The sequence below is a fragment of the Myodes glareolus genome, chromosome 8 (genome assembly GCF_982192425.1).
Source record: "Myodes glareolus chromosome 8, mMyoGla1.1, whole genome shotgun sequence".
Lineage (NCBI taxonomy): Eukaryota > Metazoa > Chordata > Mammalia > Rodentia > Cricetidae > Myodes > Myodes glareolus.
This window is the reverse complement of record NC_142033.1, coordinates 4,732,538-4,755,846: the sequence shown is the minus strand read 5'-3', so window position 1 is coordinate 4,755,846 and position 23,309 is coordinate 4,732,538. Positions and strand designations below refer to the sequence as shown.

The window sequence follows — 23,309 nt, the reverse complement described above, 5'->3', positions numbered from 1 at the left end:
CAACAGTTTTAGCATATTCCTTCCTAGCTCTTACATCTTAAATTAACCTATTTCTATAATTTTATATTTTACCACAAGGTCATGTCCCTACTGACAATGTTCTGGCATCTGTCTCATTTCGGTGGCTCCATAGTGTCTCAGTGACTCCGCCTTCTTTCTCCCAACATTCAGTTTAGTTTTCCTGCCTTGCTCTATTCTCTCTTGTCATAGGTTCAAGCAGCTCCTTTATTCATTAACGAATAAAAACAACACATATACAAAAGGGAATCTTACATCAGATCCTAGAGTATGTAATTTAGAAGTTAATTAATTTTAGATAAAATCATGAGAATAGAGCCCCATAATGTCTTCTGTGTCCTCTTAATGGGAAGAAACAGCATTGCAGGGTCTGCCACGAGAGGGATGAGAGAAGGTGTCCTGAAAGGAAGAGCCTGGGAGAGAATCCTCACCTCAGAATCTCACACTGCAGTGTGAAGACACATTTACTTTTAAATCCCCTGAACCTGTGCTATCTAATCATGGCAGCCTAAGCAATCACTTAGATTTAATTAACAAAGTTAGTAAGCAACATTCCTAATGTAGAAAGAGAAGCATAAGGATAAATAAAACTCCAAGGAGTTTTCTTATTCAGTTGGCTGTGTTGATTTACAGAAGAGTAAAAATGAAAAACGTGATACTGTTAAGGGAATTTCCACTCAAAAAGCTTATTAGAGACCTACAAATTTCAACTGTAGACACATTGTTAAAGCCTTCATGATTATCCCTAAAATATGACAACTAACTTTCAGTATGGTTTCCAAAGAGCTCAAAAAGTTAGTTCAGTCATGTTTATTTATGAAGAAACAATTTGTGTTCATGTGGTAGGGGATGGTAAGCAGGAGGAAGGGGAAGTAAAAGGCCCTCTGTAGTTATGTGTTTCCTAGACACACATGTCGGGTTCCTCTAAGACAGATGGCATGACTGGGTCTTAACAGCCTGCTACACCTTTTCAACTGGCAGTCAGAGGTCAGTGACTCTATCTAGGTACATGGTGGTGGTTAGATAGCCAGATTAGATGGGGGAGGACCTTATTGAAGACAAGTTTCCTCCTACATCAAAGAAAAATTCCATTTTGTAATCTACCAAAGGTCACATTAAAGCAAAATACTGAAAATGAAAAAGACATCTTGAGAAGAGGTAAAACTCTGAGAAGAGCAGGAAACAAGACCTCCAGAGTCCCTGGAACTTGGGAGACAGAGGAATGAGGACTTATTGGAAGCTATTGAGTATCAGCCTCAGCACTCCTTTTGGTTTAGAACAAGACTTCTATGAGAAGCCAAAAATTGGCTTGGGAATGAAATCTGAGAGGTAGAATGAACTGACTGATGCAGGCACATTTTTCCTGCATGTTTCTTTATTCCTTGGGGGAATATGAAAGAAGGAAGAAGAAGGAGAAGCCTATGGGCATAAGATATAAACATAAGATATGCGAGTAAGACATAAGGCATGAGGGTGAGGGGTAATCTAAACAAAGCTTTCAGTTTATACAGGCATACAGACAAGCTAACAATCCCATAGGTGGTAACAACAGTATCAAGCATGCATTTTCACAGTCACAAGAAACCTGTGGATCTGGCAAGGAGGCACCTTATGTCTCAGTGAGGGTATGGTTGTGAAGTTTCCCTATGACTAGGAACGCAGATTTGGTATCCATACTAATTTGCAGGCTTGATTTGCATTAGCATCTAACTGACTGAGTTAAAGGTAATTTCTTTTGGGGACCTTGCTTTTGACTCAGGCAGGGTGCCCAGGTGAGAATTTTTCTCTTTGAAGCTAGTTTTAGTGACTCAGCCCTTTTTCCTGTATAAACAGTTAATTTCCTGGGCTATGACCTGATGTTAGTTGAAACCAAGGTGAAGGGTAAACACAGAATATTAGTAATTCGTTTAGAGTAAAGAACTAGTAAATTATAACTCTCTGAGTCAGCTGTTAGGACAGACATATTGCCTCCTGTATGAGGCTCCTTTCTTATCAGTGACTACTGTCAATAAAGAAAGTTTGTGAGGGACTATTTTATGTATATTTTGGCTATGAGAACAAGGATTTGAATGAGTGAATCCTTTTCACATCATGGCTTCATGGCATACAGGGAGAAAAGTTAGGTTTATACACTGCTGGAATACTTTACAAAGGAGAAATGCCATGATTTCACAAGACTTTTACAGAATTGACAGTGACTTATTGAAAGGACAGGTGTACCCATAGCTCTGCAAAAACTGTTTAGTCCAAGTGGAGTGTACGTATCTACTTTCCATGGATAGTCCAAAACATCTGTCAGCTGTGCATTTACTGTATAATGCTTGTGGGCTCACCACAAGAAACACTGCAGACCGAGGCCAGCCTGGGCTGCACAGCAAGGTCTGGGCCTGTCAGGTCACAACCATGGCACTGCCTCTAAGTACCCAACCAGAGCAGAGGATGCGGGCACCACCTGACCAACCATAGAGCAGAGGACCTGAGCACACAACTATAACTACATATTGAAGGTATAAAAGTAATATGATTCATGAACAATTTTGTGAAATAATTATATCAAACTATATTAGATGATATTCACCATTACAAATACACATCATTTTTATGGTAAAATACTAGAAATGTATTCTCAGAAACCTTGGTTATTTGTTAATTTCATTGTACTGTACAATTTATGTCAAAGGAAAAACCATCTTATTTCTCCACTTTAACTAACATTGTACTCCTTACCCATATGTGTCTCTTCTCTCCATACTGCCTCTGGCAGTCATCAAAATATTCCCTGCCGCTGGGAGGTCAATTGCTTATAATCCACATGTAAGTGAGACATGTTTGTCTTTCTGTGTTTAGATTATTTTACTTTGTGTGATATTCCTCAAATCTTTAGTTCTATCCATATTGCTACAAATCCCTATTTTGAGGATAAGTCGCATTCCAAGTCATCTGTTGGTAGACACTTAGACTCCTTAACATAGTTACTATGTCTAGTGCTCCCATGAATAGCAGACTTCACATATATTTTGGGAAAAATTATTTGTTATGTTTGTAAGTATACACAGAATAAATTACTGGGTTTAATTATTTCTTTAAATGCCTTAATGTTGCCTCCTGAACCCTATAGTGATGTTGAGCCAAAAGAGCTCATATGCCCCAAATTTTATACTGTGTTCCTAGTTACACAGCTTGGACAAAGTTAAAAGGCAATGCTGAAACCAAACATGAGAAGCACCTCTGACTTCCTGAACATTATTGATGATGAAAATACTGACATTAACCCTGAAAATGATTTAATAAGCTAATTCCATAGATGATATTGAGGAAGGGATTTGAACTGTCCTACTTATGTTTCTGTTCCTGTGATAAACATCATGACAAAGAGCAACTTGTGGAGAATGGGCTTCGTCTGGTTGACATATCCCAGGTCACAGTCCATCCCCGAGGAAATTCAGACAGGAATTCAAGGAAGCATCTTGGAGGCAGAGATCGAAGCTGAAGACACAGAGGAGTGCTTCTCACTGGCTTGCTTCTCATGCCTTGCTCAGCTTGCTTTCTTATACAACTCAGAACCAGCTGTCCAGGGGTTGCAGTGCTCCCAGAGTGACAGCCCCTCCCACAACCATCATTAATCATGAAAATGCCCTACAGACTTTTCTGCAAGCCACCCTGATGCGGGATACTGATCTTGCATCCTGTAAAGATCTGTCACTTGTTTGGTTTAATAAAATGTTAATTGGCCAGTAGTTAGGGAAGAAGTACAGGTGAAATGAACAAACTAGGAGAATTCTGGGAAGAAGAAAGATTCAATCTATGGTCAGTCACCAGCTAGATACAGAGGAAGCAAAATGAAAATGCCTCACTGAGTAAGGTATCAAGCCACGTGGCTAAACATAGATAAGTTATGGGTTAATTTAAGTTGTAAGAGCTAGCTAATAATAAGCCTGAGCTAATTGGAGAACCATTTTATAATTAATATAAATCTGTATATATTTTGTTGGGACCAAACAGCTGGGAAACTAAGTGGGATAGAAACTTCTGCCTACACCACCCTGACAGATGAGTGTTCTTAATTGAGTTTCCTTCTTCCCACATGGCTCTGGCTAGTGCCAAGTTAACAAAAACTAACCAGCACACAAACCAAAAGCATCCACTAATCAGGACAACTCAAATAAACCACACACAAAGACCATTGTTACACAGTTCAACTTCTTATAAAAAAACTGATAGAGAGGAAGTGAAAAATACAAATTAAGAGCATTTCACAATAAGAAGAAACAGTTAATAAAGCCTCTCTTTATGTCTCCACTGGCAAGAATATTTGCTCATCAGGTTTTTTGGAGTTCATTTCTGAATGCTTCCTATAACAGGTCTACGCTGTCTATCCTGTGATCTTTGCTCTGCTGGGCTAAGATGTGTCATCTACACAGAGCAGAAACCAAGTACTAGTGAATTTGGAAAGTGCAGGTGGCAGGCCCTGTTAGGGGATAATTTATCACACTGTGAACCCTGAGATTGCATTATTAAAATAAAATCAACCATCGGTCAAGAGGTGGAGCAAGCAACCAGTTGACTGGAAGTAACCATAGGGTGAAGGGAAGTCAGGAGGTCAGAGAGGAGGGGGAAGAAGGGAGGGACATCCGGTTGGAGCTTTGTTTCAGATCACATAGTAGAGAGCTCTTTCTGAGAAAACAGCAGAGGAAGGTCAGACAGTTGCTTTCCCTGTGTCTCTGGGCTAGCAGGTTTTCACCCGAGCATCTGGTGCCAGAGTCTTCATTGGTAAGACAAAAGAGAGAGTTAGTTAAAACAACTTTGGCCTCCCTAGATTGAGGCAGCGAAGGTGGTGGCAGAGGCTGCTGAGGCATCAGTAAGATCAGGTGCAGCTGCTGTGCCACAGATAAAAACAACAGGCCCAGGGGTTGACAGGTTCCAGAGAGGAGGTAGGAAGTAGGCCAGGGAAGCAGTGAGTCAGCCCACAGCGGTCGTGAGAATCTCACAGTCTGACTAACTAGCAGTCAGAATGCTTATTTATTCATACAGAATTTGGTAAGTAGGAATAGATATGTGTTGTTCCTAAACATAGATCATATCTTCTTGGTTTCCAGACACGGGTTTTACTTTTCCTTTTGCACATCTGGGGTCATAAGTTTAGTCATCATTGATAAACAGAGTTATCTTTTACAATAATTTTTATTCATCAACCCCATAACCCAAATTTTAGGAACCTAGAGGTACATGACAGCCCGTTCTTAGGCTGCCAGATTTTGTGGCTTCAAGAATGCTAGACAGAAAGAAAATCTTCTGGCCAGCTTGGGAAGTTTGTCATTTCCTCAGCACTGTATTATGAACTATTAATGATCAGAGTGCCCAAGAAAAATCCTCAGACCAAAGATGCTGCTATATTTATTATTATTTTGGTTTTTCAAGACAGGGTTTGTCTGTGTATTCCTAGCTGTACTGGAACTCCCTCTGTAGACCAGGCTTGTCTTGAACTCACAGAGATCTGCCTGCCTCTGCTTCCTGAGTGCTGAGATTAAAGGTGTGCAGAACCACCTGGGCAGCTTCTGCAGTTATTGTTTCTGGCATAATACAGTGCTTACATTTCATGTCTTTGTAGAATATATTCATATGTTTATTCCTGGCACTCTTCTGTTCCTTGATCATAAGACACCACTCTGCCTCTGCATGAGCTAACTTTCCTAAGAAAGGGAGGTCTTGACATCTCATTCTTTTATTATCTTTCCACATAATTCTTTGCCCACCAAAAGTCCCTCTGTGGAGCAGAGGTAACTCTAGCTAATCTCACTTTGTTGCTGTGTATGTCACATGATCAACTGAGTGGGAAGAGGCTTACAATCTAACCTGCGGTCAACTCCTCTAGCCCAGTGAATCTTGGTGACCTTTTAAGTTTATTTCGTTCTGATTATCTTGTTTCTGAGTAACTACAGGGGCAGATGTTTCAAGAATATCTCAGACTCTCATAAAGAGCTCTTTGTCTTCTTTATGTGTGTCACAACCTCCAAGGCATAAGGAAGATATTCAAGTAGATGAAGATCTCTCCCTAAAAGCAGGAGGGTAGTATGCTCAGGACTTTCCTGGGGAGGTTTAGAAGCAATACTCCTGGGAGGTGGCATAAATAATTCATAAGAATATTTCCATCAACACAATGTCCACAAAGGGTGCAAATATTAAAGCCATCCCCAAGCACACAACACATGAAGATCACAAGCAGAAGGAACACAGTGGCAGTCATGAGACTCAGCTTTGCTGGGTCTTTGTCAACCAGCGGTGCTGGCTTTGTGAGTTGTGACATTCCCATAAGAAATAGATGTATCAGTAAAGCTTTCAGATTGTGGCATGGAGGGAAGGTGGAAAGAGAACAGACTGGAAGTAGCTGTAACAATCATCTCACTGAAGACTAAAATCTGAGCTACACAGAAGAAAATTCACAGAACTGATTTTTATTTTTATTCTATTATTCAAAACTAATCAGTATTTTCCACACATCAAAGCATATTTGTGGAATGTGGAATTGGCTCATTCAGCAAAGTGTCTGGCATACAGTCATGAGGATCTGAGTTCAAATGCCTAGGACACATGGAAAAGTCCCCAGGCACAGCACTTCTCATCTGTAACTCTAGTGATAAAGGGTACAGGGGTGAACACTAGGAGCTCATCAGCCAGCCCAGCCAAGTCCATGAGCTCCAGGTTCAATGAGGGACCTGCCTTGAAAAAGAAAGTGAGGGTCAAGTAAAACCTGGCTTCAACCTCTGACCTCCACATGCAGACATTTGCACACTTAACAACATGCACAAGTATGCACACCCACATAAACATGAGTGCACCCCATGCAAACCTGATGTATGACATGAAATACACAAGCTTACACACACTCACTAACATACATGCACACTCACACAAGCACCACATCAACAGAAACTTCCTTTAGTTTCCTTCGAAGAGCTTCCACAGTCAAGCCTCTCTAGACATTCAGAGGTTTCCAGAGGCTGTGGGTGTCAAGCAGGGAGACCAGTGAAGCAAAGAGTGGTGTGTCATACACAAATTGCAATAAAAATTCTAAAAATTGTAATCCTGATGAGCAACAATGTTTGGGACCACTACCACCACCCATCAGACTTGATAACCTCCAAGACGCAATTTGCTGCTCAAACCCACAGGACCCATCATCATCCCACTGGCCAAACATCCCTCACAACATCAGCAGTTTCTAGAGGCTCAAGTACTACCTTGTACAAATTGGAAGAAGAAGTGAGTGACTGGTCTCCCAGATAAGCTGCCCCAATTTTAAGACTCTAAGCCCCAGGGCACATCCTGTGCCACTCCTCCTCCCATTTTAGTCCCATCAGCTTGTCAACAGGTAAGAGTCCTGCTAGCAGGCCACTCCACCCCTAACACCACCCATTGGACTTTGTAACCTACAAGACCCATTCTGTTACCCAAACCCACTGATTCTATCATCCTCCCTCCCACCAACAATGTCAGCAGCCCCTAGAAGCATAAGCACCACCCACAGTAATTAGAAGAACCGGCACTGGCAAAACCTATACCAACTGGAAAAACAGACTCTTTAGGTACGGACACAATCCATAGCAGTTGGACAAACAGACCCCATAGACACAAGTAAAGCCCACACCAGCCATAAAAACTGAATAATATGCTGGTTCTAGGTGGCTAAACCCTTCAAACCCTCAGCCGAGAGAACCTTACTTGGCCTAACAGCCAGCCAGTCAACAGAACCCTTGACCATTAAGGCCAAAAGACAGCAATGGAAACAGACAATAAAGCAACAAAAGACCCAACCAACAAAGACATCACAAGAAGCAACACCTATACCTTTAACTATCAAAACTCAGATGGGTAAACAGCAATGTAAGAATATATTCAATAACAAAAAAAAGCAATATGACACCACCAGAAGTATTACTCAGTGGTAAAAAACAATGACATCATGAAATTTGCAGGTAAGTGAATGGAAGTAGTAATAATCATTGTGAATGAGGAAATCCGGACCCAGAAAGACAAACATGGTATGTATGAACTCATAAGTGTATATTAGATGTAAAGGATAATCAGGCTACAATCCACAGTCCAAGACAAATTAAGTAACAAGGAGGACCCTAAAAAGAATGCGTGGATCACCATGGAAAGGGTTGTCAGGGACCAGCCTTGACAAAAAATACCTCTTGCCAGGGTAAAGGCATGGGGATTAGAAATATAGTAAAGAATATGAAGACATGAGTGAAAATAATAAAATGGAGAAACATATAGGATAGTATATAGAGGAAATTTCTCAGTGAGTACTGAAAATTTGTGTACATTTAATCTCCAACTGCTTAAAATACCCTTGACCCCAAAAGGTAGGAGTAAGACAAAAGATTGCATTAGTAAGATACAAAGAAATGAACATAACAATTGAAAGCCTCAGGATACATTCATCATTAAATATTCCATTACTAGGATAAAACAAGTCACACTTACACCATAGACCAAAATGTTCTGTAGGCAAACCACTCCCCGGGTAGAATCTCAGCTTATTTTCATAAAGGGAACTGGACCCTTAGTTGGATCCTTAGACTTTTATTTGAGGTAGGAACAAACTACTTCCCTATTCCAGGAGCACAAGGTCTGGCAATTAGCCACAACTGTTGACAATAACCTCAAGAGAGCAGAACTCTCTGATTTACTACTAGGTGCAACCTTTGTCTGAGGTAGAAGCAGAATAACTTTGAAGGAACTAGAAACTGTTGTGTCCAGATTACGACCCCCAGAGAGGCACAACTGTAATAAGCCAGATTTAATCAGCATAATACAAACAAGTTTGGAACTCATCTCCATCCCTGTTACAACAAGGTAGAGAGGAGCTGTATCTCCTCTGTGTGGTATGCTTTTAAAGGCATAACTACAAAGAGACTCTTTGAAGCTGCTTTGGCACGGGTACAAGGACTTTTGCTCCCTCCCATCCTCCTAAGTCAACTTTTACCTTGTTTTTAGAGCAAGCCCACTGTTCCTGAGTTAGGCCATCTTTATCAGCCTGTACCACATGGCTGGCTGGGCTGAGCTAAGTGACCTTGTTCTGGGAATCTCCCAGGTGGGAGAGGAGAAGGCCACTATCTTCCTGGGAAAACATTCTACTAGGAAATTTCTTTTTGCCCCTTTGAGATTAAGGGGTTAGGGTCTCCCAGAAACAAGTTCCAACTCTCTGATCATTAGCCTTTTGGGGCCTTCACAAAGCTGAAATAGGTGAGATCTGGGTAAACTGGGGGTAGGAGATTTGTAGTGTGGAGGGGATTTAGGATAGGCACATGAGGGATAGGGACAGGTGAGTTAGGGGATGGAGGGAGAGGGAAAGCAATGAAAGAGATATCTTTGAGCAAGGAATCACTGCAGGATCAGGTGCAAGGGAGAGACCTCCAAGGGAGTAGGCCTGAGCCAGTGACCTCTGCGTGACCAGGCCCAAGTCAACAACCTCTGTGGGAGCAGGCCTGAGCAAGCAACCTCTGTGTGAGAGCTGGTCAGAGCCAGAAACCTCCACAGGCCCAGGCCCAGGTCAGTGACCTCTGCAGAAGCAGAAACAAGGGAATGACCTCCTCTGAGGGAGCAGGTCTGAGAGAGTGACCTCTGGAGAACTGGGCCTGAGCCAACAACCTCCAGGGGAGCAGATACAGGTCAGTGACCTCTGCTGGAGCAGGCCCAAGCAAGCAACCTCCATGGGAGCAGGCCCAAACCAGGGACATCTGCCGGAGCAGACCTGAGCCAGGGACATCCACCAGAGCAGGCCATCCATAGCCAGTGACCTCTGTGAGAGCAGGCCCAAGCAAGCGACCTTCATGGGAGCAGGCCAAAATGACCTCTGGGATTGCGAGGTACCTCCAGGAGCACCGAGCAAGTTCCAGGAATGCCAAGTGACCTATAGGGTTACTGAATCATGAACACAACTCCACCATCACGAGCAAACATCTGAGTTTTGGATATACTGCCACCTAGAAGAATGATCACCAGAGATATAACCCCCACTACACAAATCAGAGAACAAGATAAGAACCACACTCAGCACCACAAAGACCATCATGACACCAACAAAAGCTAGTGGCTCTACAACACAAGTCTTGAACACATCTATACAGATGAAGCAGAAGGAAATGACCTAAAAAATAACTTTAAAAGAATGTTTGAGACCCTTAAAGAGGAAATAAAAAATTCCCTCAAAGAAATGAAGGAAAAGACCAACAAAAATTGGAAGAAATGAACCTCTTAAAGAAAACCAAGAAAAAGCGATCAAACAGAAAAGAAATGGTTCAAGACTTAAAAACTGAAATAGCGATGATAAAGAAAACACAAACCAAGGGAATTCTGGAATATATGGAGAAACAATCAGGAACCACAAATACAAATACAAGCATTAGAGCAGACTACAAGAGATAGAAGAAAAAACTCAAGCATTGAAGATACCTTAGAGGAAATAGACTCATAAGTCAAAGAAAATGTTAAATCTAACGAAAGCTTAACACATAATATCCAGAAAATATGAGAAACCATGAAAAGACCAAACCTAAGAATAATATGAATAGAAGGAGAAGAAGTCCAACTCAAAAGCACAGAAAACAAATTCAGCAAAATCATAAAATGCTGGAAGCAAAGACCTGTATTTTGAGATCTGCATTTTGTTTACAGCCATCTTAAGCTCACAAGTTAAGAAAAATATTTACCTTTATCCCCTCTACAGAGTCTAGAAAATCAACCTGGTATCTTATCTCCTAGCAGAAACCTGCAGGAACCAGGCTTCAGAACTCATTAGCATTTTCCTTTGTAAGTCAACAAACACAGACCCTCAGTATTTACCTATCAGCTGGGGATGTCTCTGGACCTGAATTCCAGCAGACCTGAGTTTCCTGACACCCTTCCCTTCCCCCTGACACCTTTCCCTTCCCCTCTTGGCCCATTTGCTATATAACAGCTTCTGAGGAAATAATAAACTAGACGACTTGATCAGAAATCCTGTCTTGATGTCATTTCTCATGTCTCTTGTCTCCTTTCATTCCTCTCCACTAGGTTTATCAGGGACCCCCATTCGTATGCCGCGGGTTGGGATAATAGAAGAAACTTTCCCAACCTAAAGAAAGATAAGCATATGAAGATACAAGAAGCTTACAGAACACTAAATAGACTGGACCAAAAAAAAAAATCTCCCCTTACCACAGAATAATCAAAACACTAAACATACAGAATAAAGAAAGAATATTAAGAGCTGCAAAGGAAAAAGGCCTAGTACCAAATAAATGAAAACCTCTCAGAATTACACCTGACTTCTCAATGGAAACAATGAAAGCCAGAAAGCTATTAAAAGACCATGGATACCAATCCAGACTACTATACCCAGCAAAACTTTCAATCACCATAGATGGACAAAACAAGGTATTGCATCACAGTACCAGATTTAACCAATGCCTAGCCACAAACCCAGTCCTACACAAAGTGGTAGAAGGAAAACTCCAACCCAAGGAAGTTAGCTACATGTATAAAAACACAGACAATAGATGATCTCACAGCAGCAAATCCCAAAGAACAGGAACACACACACACAATAACATCATCAACAACAAAAACGAAAATAACAGGAACTAGCAATCAATGGTGATTAATATCCCTTAATATAAATGGACTCAACTCACCTATAAAAAGACACAGGCTAACAGATTGGATGCAAAAACAGAATCTATCCTTCTGCTGCATACAAGAAAAACACCTCAACCACATACATTGCCTCAGAGTTAAGGGTTGAGAAAAAAATTGCAATCGAATGGACCTAAGAAACAAGCTGGAGTAGCTATCATAATATCTCTCAAAAGATGTTTCAAACTAAAATCATTCAAGAAAAACAAAGAAGAACATTTCATATTTAATAACGGGGAAAATCCATCAAGAGGAAATCTCAATAGTGAACATCTATGCCCCAAATACAAGGGCATACTCATATGTAAAAGATACACTAGTTAAGTTTAAATCACACATTAAACCCCACATGCTAACAGTGGGAGAGTCTGACATCCCAATCTTACCACTGGACAGGTCTGCCAAGCGGACACTTAACAGAGAAATAAGGGAACAAACAGATGATATGACTGAAATAGACCTAAAAGACATCTATAGAACATTCCATCCAAACATAAAAGAATATAACTTCTTCTAGGCATCTCATGAACCTTCTCAAAAATTGACCACAATCTAGGTAACAAAGCAAACATCAACATATACAAAAAAAAATAACAATAACTACAGGTATTCTATCAGATCACTATGGCTTAAAATTAGAATTCAACAGCAACATTAATTTCAGAAAGCCCACAGACACATGAAAATTAAACAATGCTCACCTGAATCACCAATGGGTCAAGGAAGAAATAAAAGAGGAAAATAAAGACTTCCCAAAATTCAATGAAAATGACCACACAACATACCCAAATTTATGGGACACAATGAAAGCTATATTAAGAGACAAGTTCATAGCACTAAATACATACATAAAGAAGCTGGAAAAATCCCACACTACTGAATTAACAGAACATTTGAAAACTTTAGAACAAAATGAAGCAAACTTACCTAAGAGAACTAGAAGGCAGGAAATAATCAAATTGAGAGCGGAAATTCAACAAAATAGAAACAAAAAAAACAATATAAAAGAATCAATGAGACCAAGAGTTGTTTTTTTGAGAAAAAACAACAAAATAGACAAAGCTTTAATCAAAGTAATAAAAATGCAGAGGGAGAATATGAAATTTGCAGAGTCAGAAATGAAAAGGGAGAGATAAAAACAGACACAGGAAATTCAGAGAATCATCAGGTCATAATTCAAAACCCTAAACTCCACAAAATTGTAAAATAAATAGAAATGGACAATTTTCTGGATAAACATCACTTACCAAAATTAAATTAAGACCAGAGAAGCAAATAGAATAGACCTATAACTACTAAAGAAATAGAAACAGTCATCAAAAGTCTCCCAACCAATAAAATTCCACGAATAGATGATTTCAGCACAGAATTCCACAAGATTTTCAAAGAACTTCTATGCAAACTCCTCAAATGCTCCACACAATAGAAACAGAAAGAACATTGTCAAACTCTTTTTATGAGGCTACAATTACGCTATTACCTAAACCACACAAAGACGTTACTAAGAAAGAGAATTACAAATCAATCTCACTCATGAACATTAATGCAAAAAATCTCAATAAAATACTAGCAAACTGAATTCAAGGATACATCAGAAAAATCACCCGCCATGACCAAGTAGGCTTCATCCCAGAGATGCAGGAATGGTTCAACATACAAAAATCCATCAATGTAATCTACCATTTAATAAACTGAAAAAAAGCCACATGATAATCTCATTAAATGCTGAAAAACCCTTTGAAAAAAATACAACATCCCTTCATGGTAAAGGTCTTGGAGAGAGTAGGGATAAAAGGAACATACATAAACTTAAATAAGGCAATATACAGCAAGCCAACAGCCAACATCAAACTAAATAGAGAGAAATCTCAAAACAATCTCACAGAAATAAGGAACAAAAGAAGATTCTCCACTCTCTCCATATCTTTTCAATATAGTATTTGATGCTCCAGGAAGAACAAGACAACAAACAGAGATCAAGGAGATTGGGAAAAGGAAGTCGTCAAGCCCTCACTATTTGCTGATGATATGATAGTTTACATAAATGACCCCAAAAAAATTCTACCAAGAAATATCTACAACTTATAAATACCTTCCATAGCAGGATATAAGATTAACTCAAATAAATCAGTAGCCATCCTTTATACAGATGACAAATGGGCTGAGAAAGAAATCAGAGAAATATCACCCTTCACAATATAGCATAAAATATCTCGGAGTAACTCTAGCCAAACAAGAGGAAGACCTGTATGACAAAAACTTTAAATCTTTGAAGAAAGAAGTTGAAGAAGACACCAGAAATGGAAAGATCCCCCATGCTCTTGAGTAGGTAGAATTAACATAGTAAAAATGGCAATTTTATCAAAAAGCAATCTACAGATTCAAAGCAATGCCCAGCAAAATTCTTCACAGACCTTGAAAGAATGGTACTCAACTTCATAATGAAAAGCCAAAAACCTAGGGTAGTCAAAACAATGCTGTACAATAAGGGAACTTCTAGAGGCATCACAACCCCTGACTTCGAACTCTACTACAAAGCTACAGTACTGAAACTAGCCTGGTATTGACATAAGAAAAGACAGGAGGACCAATGGAACTGAATCAAAGACCCAGATACCAACCCACACACATACAAACACCTGATTTTTGACAAAGAAGCAAAAGACAAAAAATGGAAAAAAGAAAGCATATTTAACAAGTTGTGCAGGCATAACTGGATTCAACCTGTAGAAGAATGAAAATAGATCCATATCTATTACCATGCACAAAACTTAAGTAAAAGTGGATCAAAGACCTCTACATAAAACCAACCACAGTGAACCTTATAGAAGAGAAAGAAGCAGTACATTTTAACACATTGACATAGAAGACTACGTCCTAAATATAACCCCAGTAGCACAGACACTAAGACCAACAATTAATAAATGGGATCTCCTGAAACAGAGAAGCTTCTGTAAAGCAAAGGACATGATCAACAAGACAAAATGCCAGCCTACAGAGTGTGAAATGATCTTCACAAACAGCTGATCTCCAAAATATACAAAGAACTGAAGTAATTGGTCACCAAAAGAAGAAATAGTCCAATTGAAAAACGGGGTACAGACCTTAGCAGAGAACTCTCAGCACAGGAATCAAAAATGATTAAGAGACACTTAAGGAAATGCTCAACATCCTTAGTCATCAGAGAAATGCAAATTAAAACAACTCTGAGATTCCATCTGATACCTGTAAGAATGACCAAGATCAAAAACACCAATGACAATTTATGCTGGAGAAGATGTGGGGTAAAAGGAACACGTCTGCATTGCTGGTGGGAGTGCAAACTGGTACAGCCCCTTTGAATATCTGTACGGCAATTTCTCAGAAAATTAGAAAACAACAAAGACCCAGCAATACCACTTTTGGGTATATACACAAAGAATGCTCAATCATACCACAAGGACATGTACTCAACTATGTTCATAGCAGCATTATTTGTCATAGCCGGAACCTGGAAACAACCTAAGTGTTCCTCGACTGAAGAATGGATAAAGAAGGTGTGGTACATTTACATAATGGAGTTCTACACAATGGGAACAATAATGACATCTTGAAATTTTCAGGCAAATGGATGAACCTAGAAAACATCATATTGAATCAGGTAACCCTGACCCAGAAAGACAAATATCATATGTACTCACTCATAAGTGGCTTTTAGACATAAAGCAAAGTAAAACCAACCAACAATTCACAATCCCAGGGAACCTAGACAACAAAGAGGACCCTAAGAGAAGCATACATATGTGGATCTAATCTCCGTGGGAAGTAGAAAAAGACAAGACCTCCTGAGTAAATTGGGAATGTGGGCATCATGAGAGAGGGTAGAAGGGGATGGGTGAGAATGGGAGTGGAGCAGAGGAAAATATATAGCTCAAAAAAGACAATAAGAGAAAAATAACAAAAAGAAAAAAAAGAAAAACAAACAGACATAAAAAAGAATGAGATATCTTGATAGAGGAGGCCATTATGGGTTTAGGGAGAAACCTGGTGCCAGGAAAACTCCCCAAAATTCACACAGATGACCCCAGCTATGACTCCTAGCAATGGTGGAGAGTATGTCTGAGCTATCCTCCTGTAATCAGATTGGTGACTGCTCTAGTTGTCATCATAGACCTTCATTCAGTAACTAATGGAAGCATGTACAGAGATCCACAGCCAAGGAGTGGGCCACACTCTGTGTTTTCAGTTAAAGAAAAGGATTAGATTATCCACTCAGGATCATGATGGGGCACTCCCCAGAGACAGCATACCTGAACTCTTGGGAGCTCAGAGACTAGGCAACCTGCATAGAACTGACCTAAGCCCTCTACATGTATGTGATAGTTGTATACTTTGGTATGTTTGTGGCCCCTAGCTGTGAGACCAAGATCTGTTCCTGGCACATGAGCTAGTTCTTTGAAACCTATTTCCTATGGTAGGATATCTTGCACAGCCTTGATGTAGAGGGGAGGTACTTGATGCTCCCTCAACTTAGTATGCAATGCTTTGTTGACTCCAATGGGAGGCCTTACCCTTGCTGAGTTATGGATGAAAGGGGAAGAAAGAAGGTGGGGGAAGAAACAGAGTGAGGGGAAGGAGGGGAAACTGTGGTTTGTATGTAAATTAAAAAATGAAAGCAAAAAAAGAAACTATGTTCATAATTTACTATAGTAATTAAAAAGTTTTAACGTGAAAGGTAATATTTAAAGCCACATTATAGCTCGAACTAGACAAGGACTATATAGGTGACATACATATGATAATTCAGGAAAAAACAGTTGCATCCTATTACCCCACACTCACATTCAAACAAACATAGTATATATACTCAAGAAAATTGGCACCAAACCAAAACATAAAGAGGTAAACTATAAACATTTATGTGCCAAGGCATTATAAACAGAATAAAACGGAAATACACAGAAGGGAAGAAATGTATGTGGACCATGTATGTATCTGGTGGGGGATTCACATCTCAAAAACAAAAACCTGTAACTCAATAGTAGAGAAAAATTAAGGGTCAGTGAGATAGTTCAGGAGTTAAGATGACTGCCATTAAGCTTGCTGGCCTTGTGTACAATCCCTGAAATCCATGTGGTGGACAGATCAGCTCTTCTCCATTGCCCTCTGACCTCCATGTGCATGGTGTAGGACACACATACTTTCACACACATACACAAACTAGGTAAATAATTAATAATTTGGGAGTGAAAAGAAATCATTTCAATTGAAAGTGGTAAGTGAGGTTATACAGACACTTCATAAACCATGCAATGCAACGTGGTTTTTCTTAGATATCTTATTCAAACCAAGAAAGAACGTAAGTTTGGGTGAGGATGTGGATGTATTGGAGCCCTTGTGTTGTGCTTGTGAGGATATAAAATAGGACAGTGGAGTTTGGGACAGGACAGCAGCTCCTCAAACAATTAACACAATGGCCTATGATTTGGCAACCCTAACTTTCTACCTTAAAGAGCAAAGCTCCAGGGCTCAAACAGATGGACTTGCACACTCAGCAGCATGGTTCATAGCAACCAAAGTTGAGAGCAAAGCACATTTCCAGCCACAATGAATGGGAAGCAACACAGCATGTTCACACAACGGACTGTTATTCTGCCTTACAGAACCCAAGAAATCCCTGCACATGCCATGCTTAGAGGAGCCCTGAGGACATTACGCCAATGGAAACAACACAGCCAAAAACAAAAACAAAAACAAAACAAAAAAACAAACGAACAAACAAAAACTGAAACAACAGCAGAACACAGATACTTGTGGGACTCCAATTCAGGGTTCCCATACTAGTCATGTTCAATGATAGAAACTAGAATGGCTGATGCCAGGAATTGGAGTGGGTCGTATGGGAAGTTTTCTTTCAGAACTTCGGGATTCCATTTGGGAAGATGAAAAGCACCCTAGATGTAGAGTGTGGTGATAGTCACATAACATGAAGCTACTCCAACTAGTAAAATGTGAAATGTGTGGTGTGTGTAGTTTCATACTCTCTACACACAAACATATGTGGAAAAGTGAGGTCTTCCACTCAGCCTTCAATGTACAATTCTACAACATAATAAAACATTAGTGTGTTCCTAACATGAATTCCAATTCTTAATACATTTCAACAAGCATAAAAAAGTAACAGCATTTTCTAAATTTCGTACCTTCTCTGGATTGCAGTACAATCATTCTGTAGGACAAGAAATACAGTACCCACAATGACAGCCACTAGGGTTGTGACAAGTGCCTTTCAAAAACAAAAAAAAATGGGGAAAAAAGAATAATTTCCATTAGAAGAAAGTAGTATTCTAGACATTGCCCATTATTTTAAGATTTATGATTTCCTAATCAGATCTCTCCAGTGATATAAACACTATATTATGGCCAGAGTCCCTGGAAGAACATATAACACGCATGTCAATAGTCTGCTCGTATGTCAGACTGACTGTGAAGGCCTCTGCAGTCCGAGGCTCCAACAGTGCAGACCCTGGAAAAGCTGAGACTTCTCCCAGTGCTCAGCCAGGAATGGACAGTGAAGGGCTCAGTTCAGGAACTAAAACCTGGATGACACCGGGTGGCAGAGAATGCAGGCGCCTGGAGAGCTCTGGGAACAAATCCAGGTAAGTGAGAGAAAATCTTCACCTAAACTGAGATCTCAGCTCTGGCTCCAGTGAACATGCGCAGTTTTCTACTTCAAGTGGCTCAAGGGAATTCAGGCTTTCTTTACTCTTAGAGTTAGAAACAAGTGCACCCAGGCCAGGGGACAGCTCAGTGGCAGAGCCCTCACAACACACAGTAATGCTAATTCCCTCAAGTGCAAACCAAATAACGAAATTAAAAATGACTCACAACACAATTCCTAGCATTGGGATTTTGTGTGCTAAGAAGGGGTGAGCTGGCCCTCACCTGTGTCACCTCAGGGAAGTCTGTGCTGTGTGGGAAACTCACTTGTTTCCAGTTATATTGATCCTTTTTTTTTCTAAAAAGAATATACATAAAAATGCCTCCTTTCTATCATAATGCCTAAGAAAAAGACCAAAGTGTTTGGGGCAAGTGACAGTATAACTAAAATGGTCAGAATATTCATATGCAGGCAGGGAAGGAAGCAACATTAAAATTTGAAAAAGGCAGCACACATGTTAAGAAGAAGTGGGTTTCACCACAGCCAACAACACACGACCTTTCAATATTCGACAGAAACTAAATGATTGAGAATGAAATATCAACACACTTACAGCAGAACTGACTGTAAGTTCTGGTTGGATGGGGACAGGGATGTAGGTCCATGGTAGAGTAATTGTCCTCTTAGGGCTACAGCCCCAGGATCAAACATTAACACAGCAACAGAATCATCATCATCATCATCATGAAATTAAACATAACTGACTAAGTGATGGCCCAATGAGCTGGAAGAACCACATTTCTGTGTGGCATCGAGGTTAAAATAACAGAAAATCTTAAGTCATGATGATCCTTGTTACAGAGCCAGTTTCTCCTCTCAGTTCCAGTTGGCTGACAGGGAAGAGCATTGTTCAGTCCAGTTACTGTGTGTGTGTGAGCTGCACTCTTCGAGTAGCTACTGCTTTCACCACTGGACTCCTGAGGAGGGAACAGCACTCTGCAGCGGGCTCATCTCAGGCAGTTGATGCTCAGGCTCCCTCAGAGCTGTTCTGTGGCCCTGTCTCCTCATCACATGATTTCAACCACAGACCAACCGTCCTTTCCCTCTCCAGTCATCTCCACCCTTCTCTACTTAAACCTTCTCCAAGTCCATTCTCTCGTCTGACAGGCTACATACAGTTTTATCTGTTTATCCAGTTACCATCCATCCATCCATCCACATGGGAAGTTGCATCAGAAAAAAAAAGGCTTTTCCTACTTTACTCATTCCTAGACTTTGAACTTGCAGGATGCACTGGTGAAAGAAAGCAGACAGATGTGAGGAGCTCCCAGGTGTGCTGAATTTCTTCTTGCATTCCCTGAATTAAATTTTCTACTTGGATTAGTCATTATAGCTTCTATGAATAAAAAACAACTAGAAACTTTTTCTGTAAGTAAAAAGTTAATCGTGGCTTACTTGCTCTATTGAAAATTTCTCTATGCCTGGCAGAGTGGAGATGACAGACACATGGAAGGGAGCAGAAGGTAAGTGTGGCCCTGCTGTAGACTGACTCAGAAACAAATTGCTCCCACATGAGTTTTCACATACTATTAAAATAATTCATCAGATTACCTGGATCCCAGTGACCTGTGGAAAACCCAGGCAATTTTTGAATGAACGACGAATAATCCACCAGAGCTGATACCAGAAAGGGGTGACCCACGTGATCTCCTCCAAGGCTGAGCTCCTCCCTGACTTCTGTTCCTCCGAGAGTTGATCCAGTTCAGCTCTCGTTTTGCTGTATAAGAAGGACTGGGCATACATATTGGCTAACCCTTCTGTGACTTGGTGCTGTCTCTCAGAAAGCTCTTTATGATCACCAGCTTTGGGATAAAAGTGAATAAAGACAAGAAACAGTTAGATAATAATTTAACTGATTTTTCTGAGACACTTCTCATGAATAAGACATAAATTATGTATCAGTTTTTCTTTGCGAAAGTCTCATGTATCCTAGACTGATCTTAAGCTTCTATGAAGCTAAGGGTGACCTGTAACTTCTCCAGGTCCTCCTGTTTCCATCTCAACTGCTGGTTGCAAGCATGTACCATCACACCCAGTTATGTGTTGCTAGGAACCAAATTCAAGACTTTGTGAGTGTTAGGCCAGCAATACTGCCTGCTGAGCTCCATCTTCAGCCCACCACATTTTGAGCATAATAAAATTACTCCTGTGTAATTGCTTCACAGAATATAAAAGTGTCCCTAACTGACCTGACTATCCATTACCCCATGGACATAGCAATCTGATTGGCCTTTTCCCATATGGACCCCAATTCTTAGCAATGTCCTCCTTCTTTTATGGATCTATACTTCTTAACATAAAACTCTGGTCCCTGCTTTCTGCTTCAAGTGAACATATATGTAAATATATAAATTGCCAAGTATCTTGTTTTTAAAATAAACAAAGCCAGGCATGCTTACATATCTCTGTATTGCCCACACTTAGGAGGTGAGGTAGAAAGAACACACATTTAAGACCAGTCTGGTTACATGAACAAATCATATCTAAAATAATAACAAAGATATATGACAAGCAACAGGTACATTTACTTTTTAACAGAAATTTTCCTTGTGACAATATCATATAAAGGGTCTATTATAAATTAAATTAATAAACACCCAACACAAACAGAGAACAAAGTCTATTAGGTAATCCTAGACACTCAATTAACATAAAAGCTATTTGTAATGAGACCCATGGTTGGGTGCCAGAGGCCATGATGCCAGAGGACATGTCAGAAAAGCACTGAAGTTTGGGGAGTTGGCCTACCAGGATGAAACCTCTTGATGAATAATCTCAGTTAGACAAGGACCTCTGAGACCACAGATCTCAGGATGTTTTTTTCTTTTGTAGTCCCTTTGCAGGCTTGCTTTCACTATCTTTATCTGATATCTGACATGGTTGAATTGGGTATGGGAAATTCCATACTGCCTGTATGGAAACATCTTGTTCTTCTGGATAATTTTATGTGAATAATTATGACAATGACTTCCTCCCTAAGTTGTACTTTCTAATTGATAATAATATGCAGAGCTTTGTTTCACAAAAGCATATATGCAAAAAATGCTCTTCTGTCAAGACCTTTGAGTTCCGCCTTAGAAACTGCTTTAGATAACAGCTCAGCTTAATGATTAAACAATGTTTGAATGCTTGGAACCAGGCTGGCCCTCATTCTCTTAATGTTTAATAGATACAGACACTTTTTCAGTTGTCGCTGTACCCATCCCTGCTCTCAGTTCTCCTGATCTAAGAAACTTGTGATAGATGGGTATACACCATGAGGATCTGAAGTACAGCTGACTGATTGTCTTTTATGTATAAAGCTTCGGTTTGTGATTCCTTTAGCATTCCTTGTAAGACTGACTTTAAATAAATACAGTTGAATTACAGATTCTCTCTCTGTAGGCACAGTATACGCTGTGCCAACCAGCAAGGGAGTTGTCTGTGAAGAGATATTTTCTCTCTGCTTATGTTCTGTTGATCTGCAACATGTTACTTAGATGTAAATATATATGGGACATTGGGATGACGACCTTGCTTTTAATCCTGTGAGGGATACGAAAAACAGGTCACCTGTACGCTTTAGGAATTTAGCAAAGTACTGTATGGAATAGAGATTAGGATAAACAGATGTTTCTTGGAAGTACTTTGACCCTGAAGAATCCATGTGGAGGACATTGATTATTTTACCAAGGGGGCCTGTAGCCATCCCACGTCCTTGGTCACAGGACACCTCAGGCACACCGGGGGCTCTTGTATTATTTCTGCATTGCAAACAATGCTTAATGAAAGAGTAGAGTCATGGAGGCATGTGATGTTCCCTTCAAAAAGACATGTAGAATAAGTTTGGGGACCTTGGAATGAGGAAATACTTAATGTAACAATTGATAAATAGCCTTTTGTACAGCTGTGACCACACAGCCAGATCCATCCCAGTCAGTCCATCAGAAGAGGCTGATGAATAAAGAAGGATGTGATCAACAGAATGTGTGAGAGTCTTTCTTCCTAACCCCTTAGATAGAAAAGGTCTTATCTTCACCAGACCCATGGTTTCCCTCTGAAACCTGAGCTGCCTAGAGGCTGATCTCTGAGGCAATAGTTGTGTTTTAATGGAATCAATTAGTTAAAAATCTGTGACTCTAGAAGACTCACATACCTTCATGGCTGTCTTCATCTGTATGGAATAGAGCAGAGAAACCTCCATTAATGATGTCCAGGAAGAAGTCTGCGGGGTTGTTGTGGGAATCATAGTTGTAACCTACAAAGAAGATAGACCATGAACACAAACGTGAGGACCCTCTTTCAGAGAGTGGGAAAGTGGGGGGAGACAGAATCAAAGAACTTCTTCCTCTTTTTGACCCTCCGCACCACTAACTTATCCTTTCCTATTATATATACACTCATAATATTTCATACTCTCTGCTTCACAGCCTATTGTATACATGTGTATTTTTATAGTGGTGCTATACATACATATACACATACACATATATAACATACATACAAAGACAGAGTAGACATAGCCTAGACATAGACAAAGACTACAAGACATTCACATAGACTAGATATGGAAATAGACTAGATATAGATCTGGTCATAGAGGTAGACTGGACATGGGGATAGAATAGACAAGGACTAGACATAGATATATGAACACTTTCTGTGGAAGAATCACTTGAATTTGGCCTAAATTTTTATTGGACTCCATAGACTCACAAATGCTCACACAATTTTAAATGACAGCAAATATTTAAACCTATATTTTTAGTCAAAGAAAATCAACCATAACTATATCCATATTTTTCTAAGATGAAATTGATGGCATAAACAATTAGAAAAAAACTGCTATCATCCAATCTGACTGAAAAAAACACACAGGCAGACAAAAACCACAAGTCTAGATTTGAACTACTACAGCCCCCAAGCATCA

The 23,309-nt window shown here is 40.0% G+C and overlaps 1 pseudogene across 1 annotated transcript in view; it reads right to left on the bottom strand.

The window, feature by feature from the left end:
- Positions 1 to 23,309, bottom strand: part of LOC125408668 (ATP-binding cassette sub-family G member 3-like) — a 53,589-nt pseudogene that overhangs the window by 14,043 nt on the left and 16,237 nt on the right. Inside the window, exons 8-10 of the transcript XR_015738519.1 lie at positions 22,536 to 22,637; positions 19,952 to 20,202; positions 17,883 to 17,965 (exon numbers count right to left, since the gene is read on the bottom strand). The product of XR_015738519.1 is annotated as an ATP-binding cassette sub-family G member 3-like (transcript). The remainder of the gene's footprint in view (positions 1 to 17,882; positions 17,966 to 19,951; positions 20,203 to 22,535; positions 22,638 to 23,309) is intronic.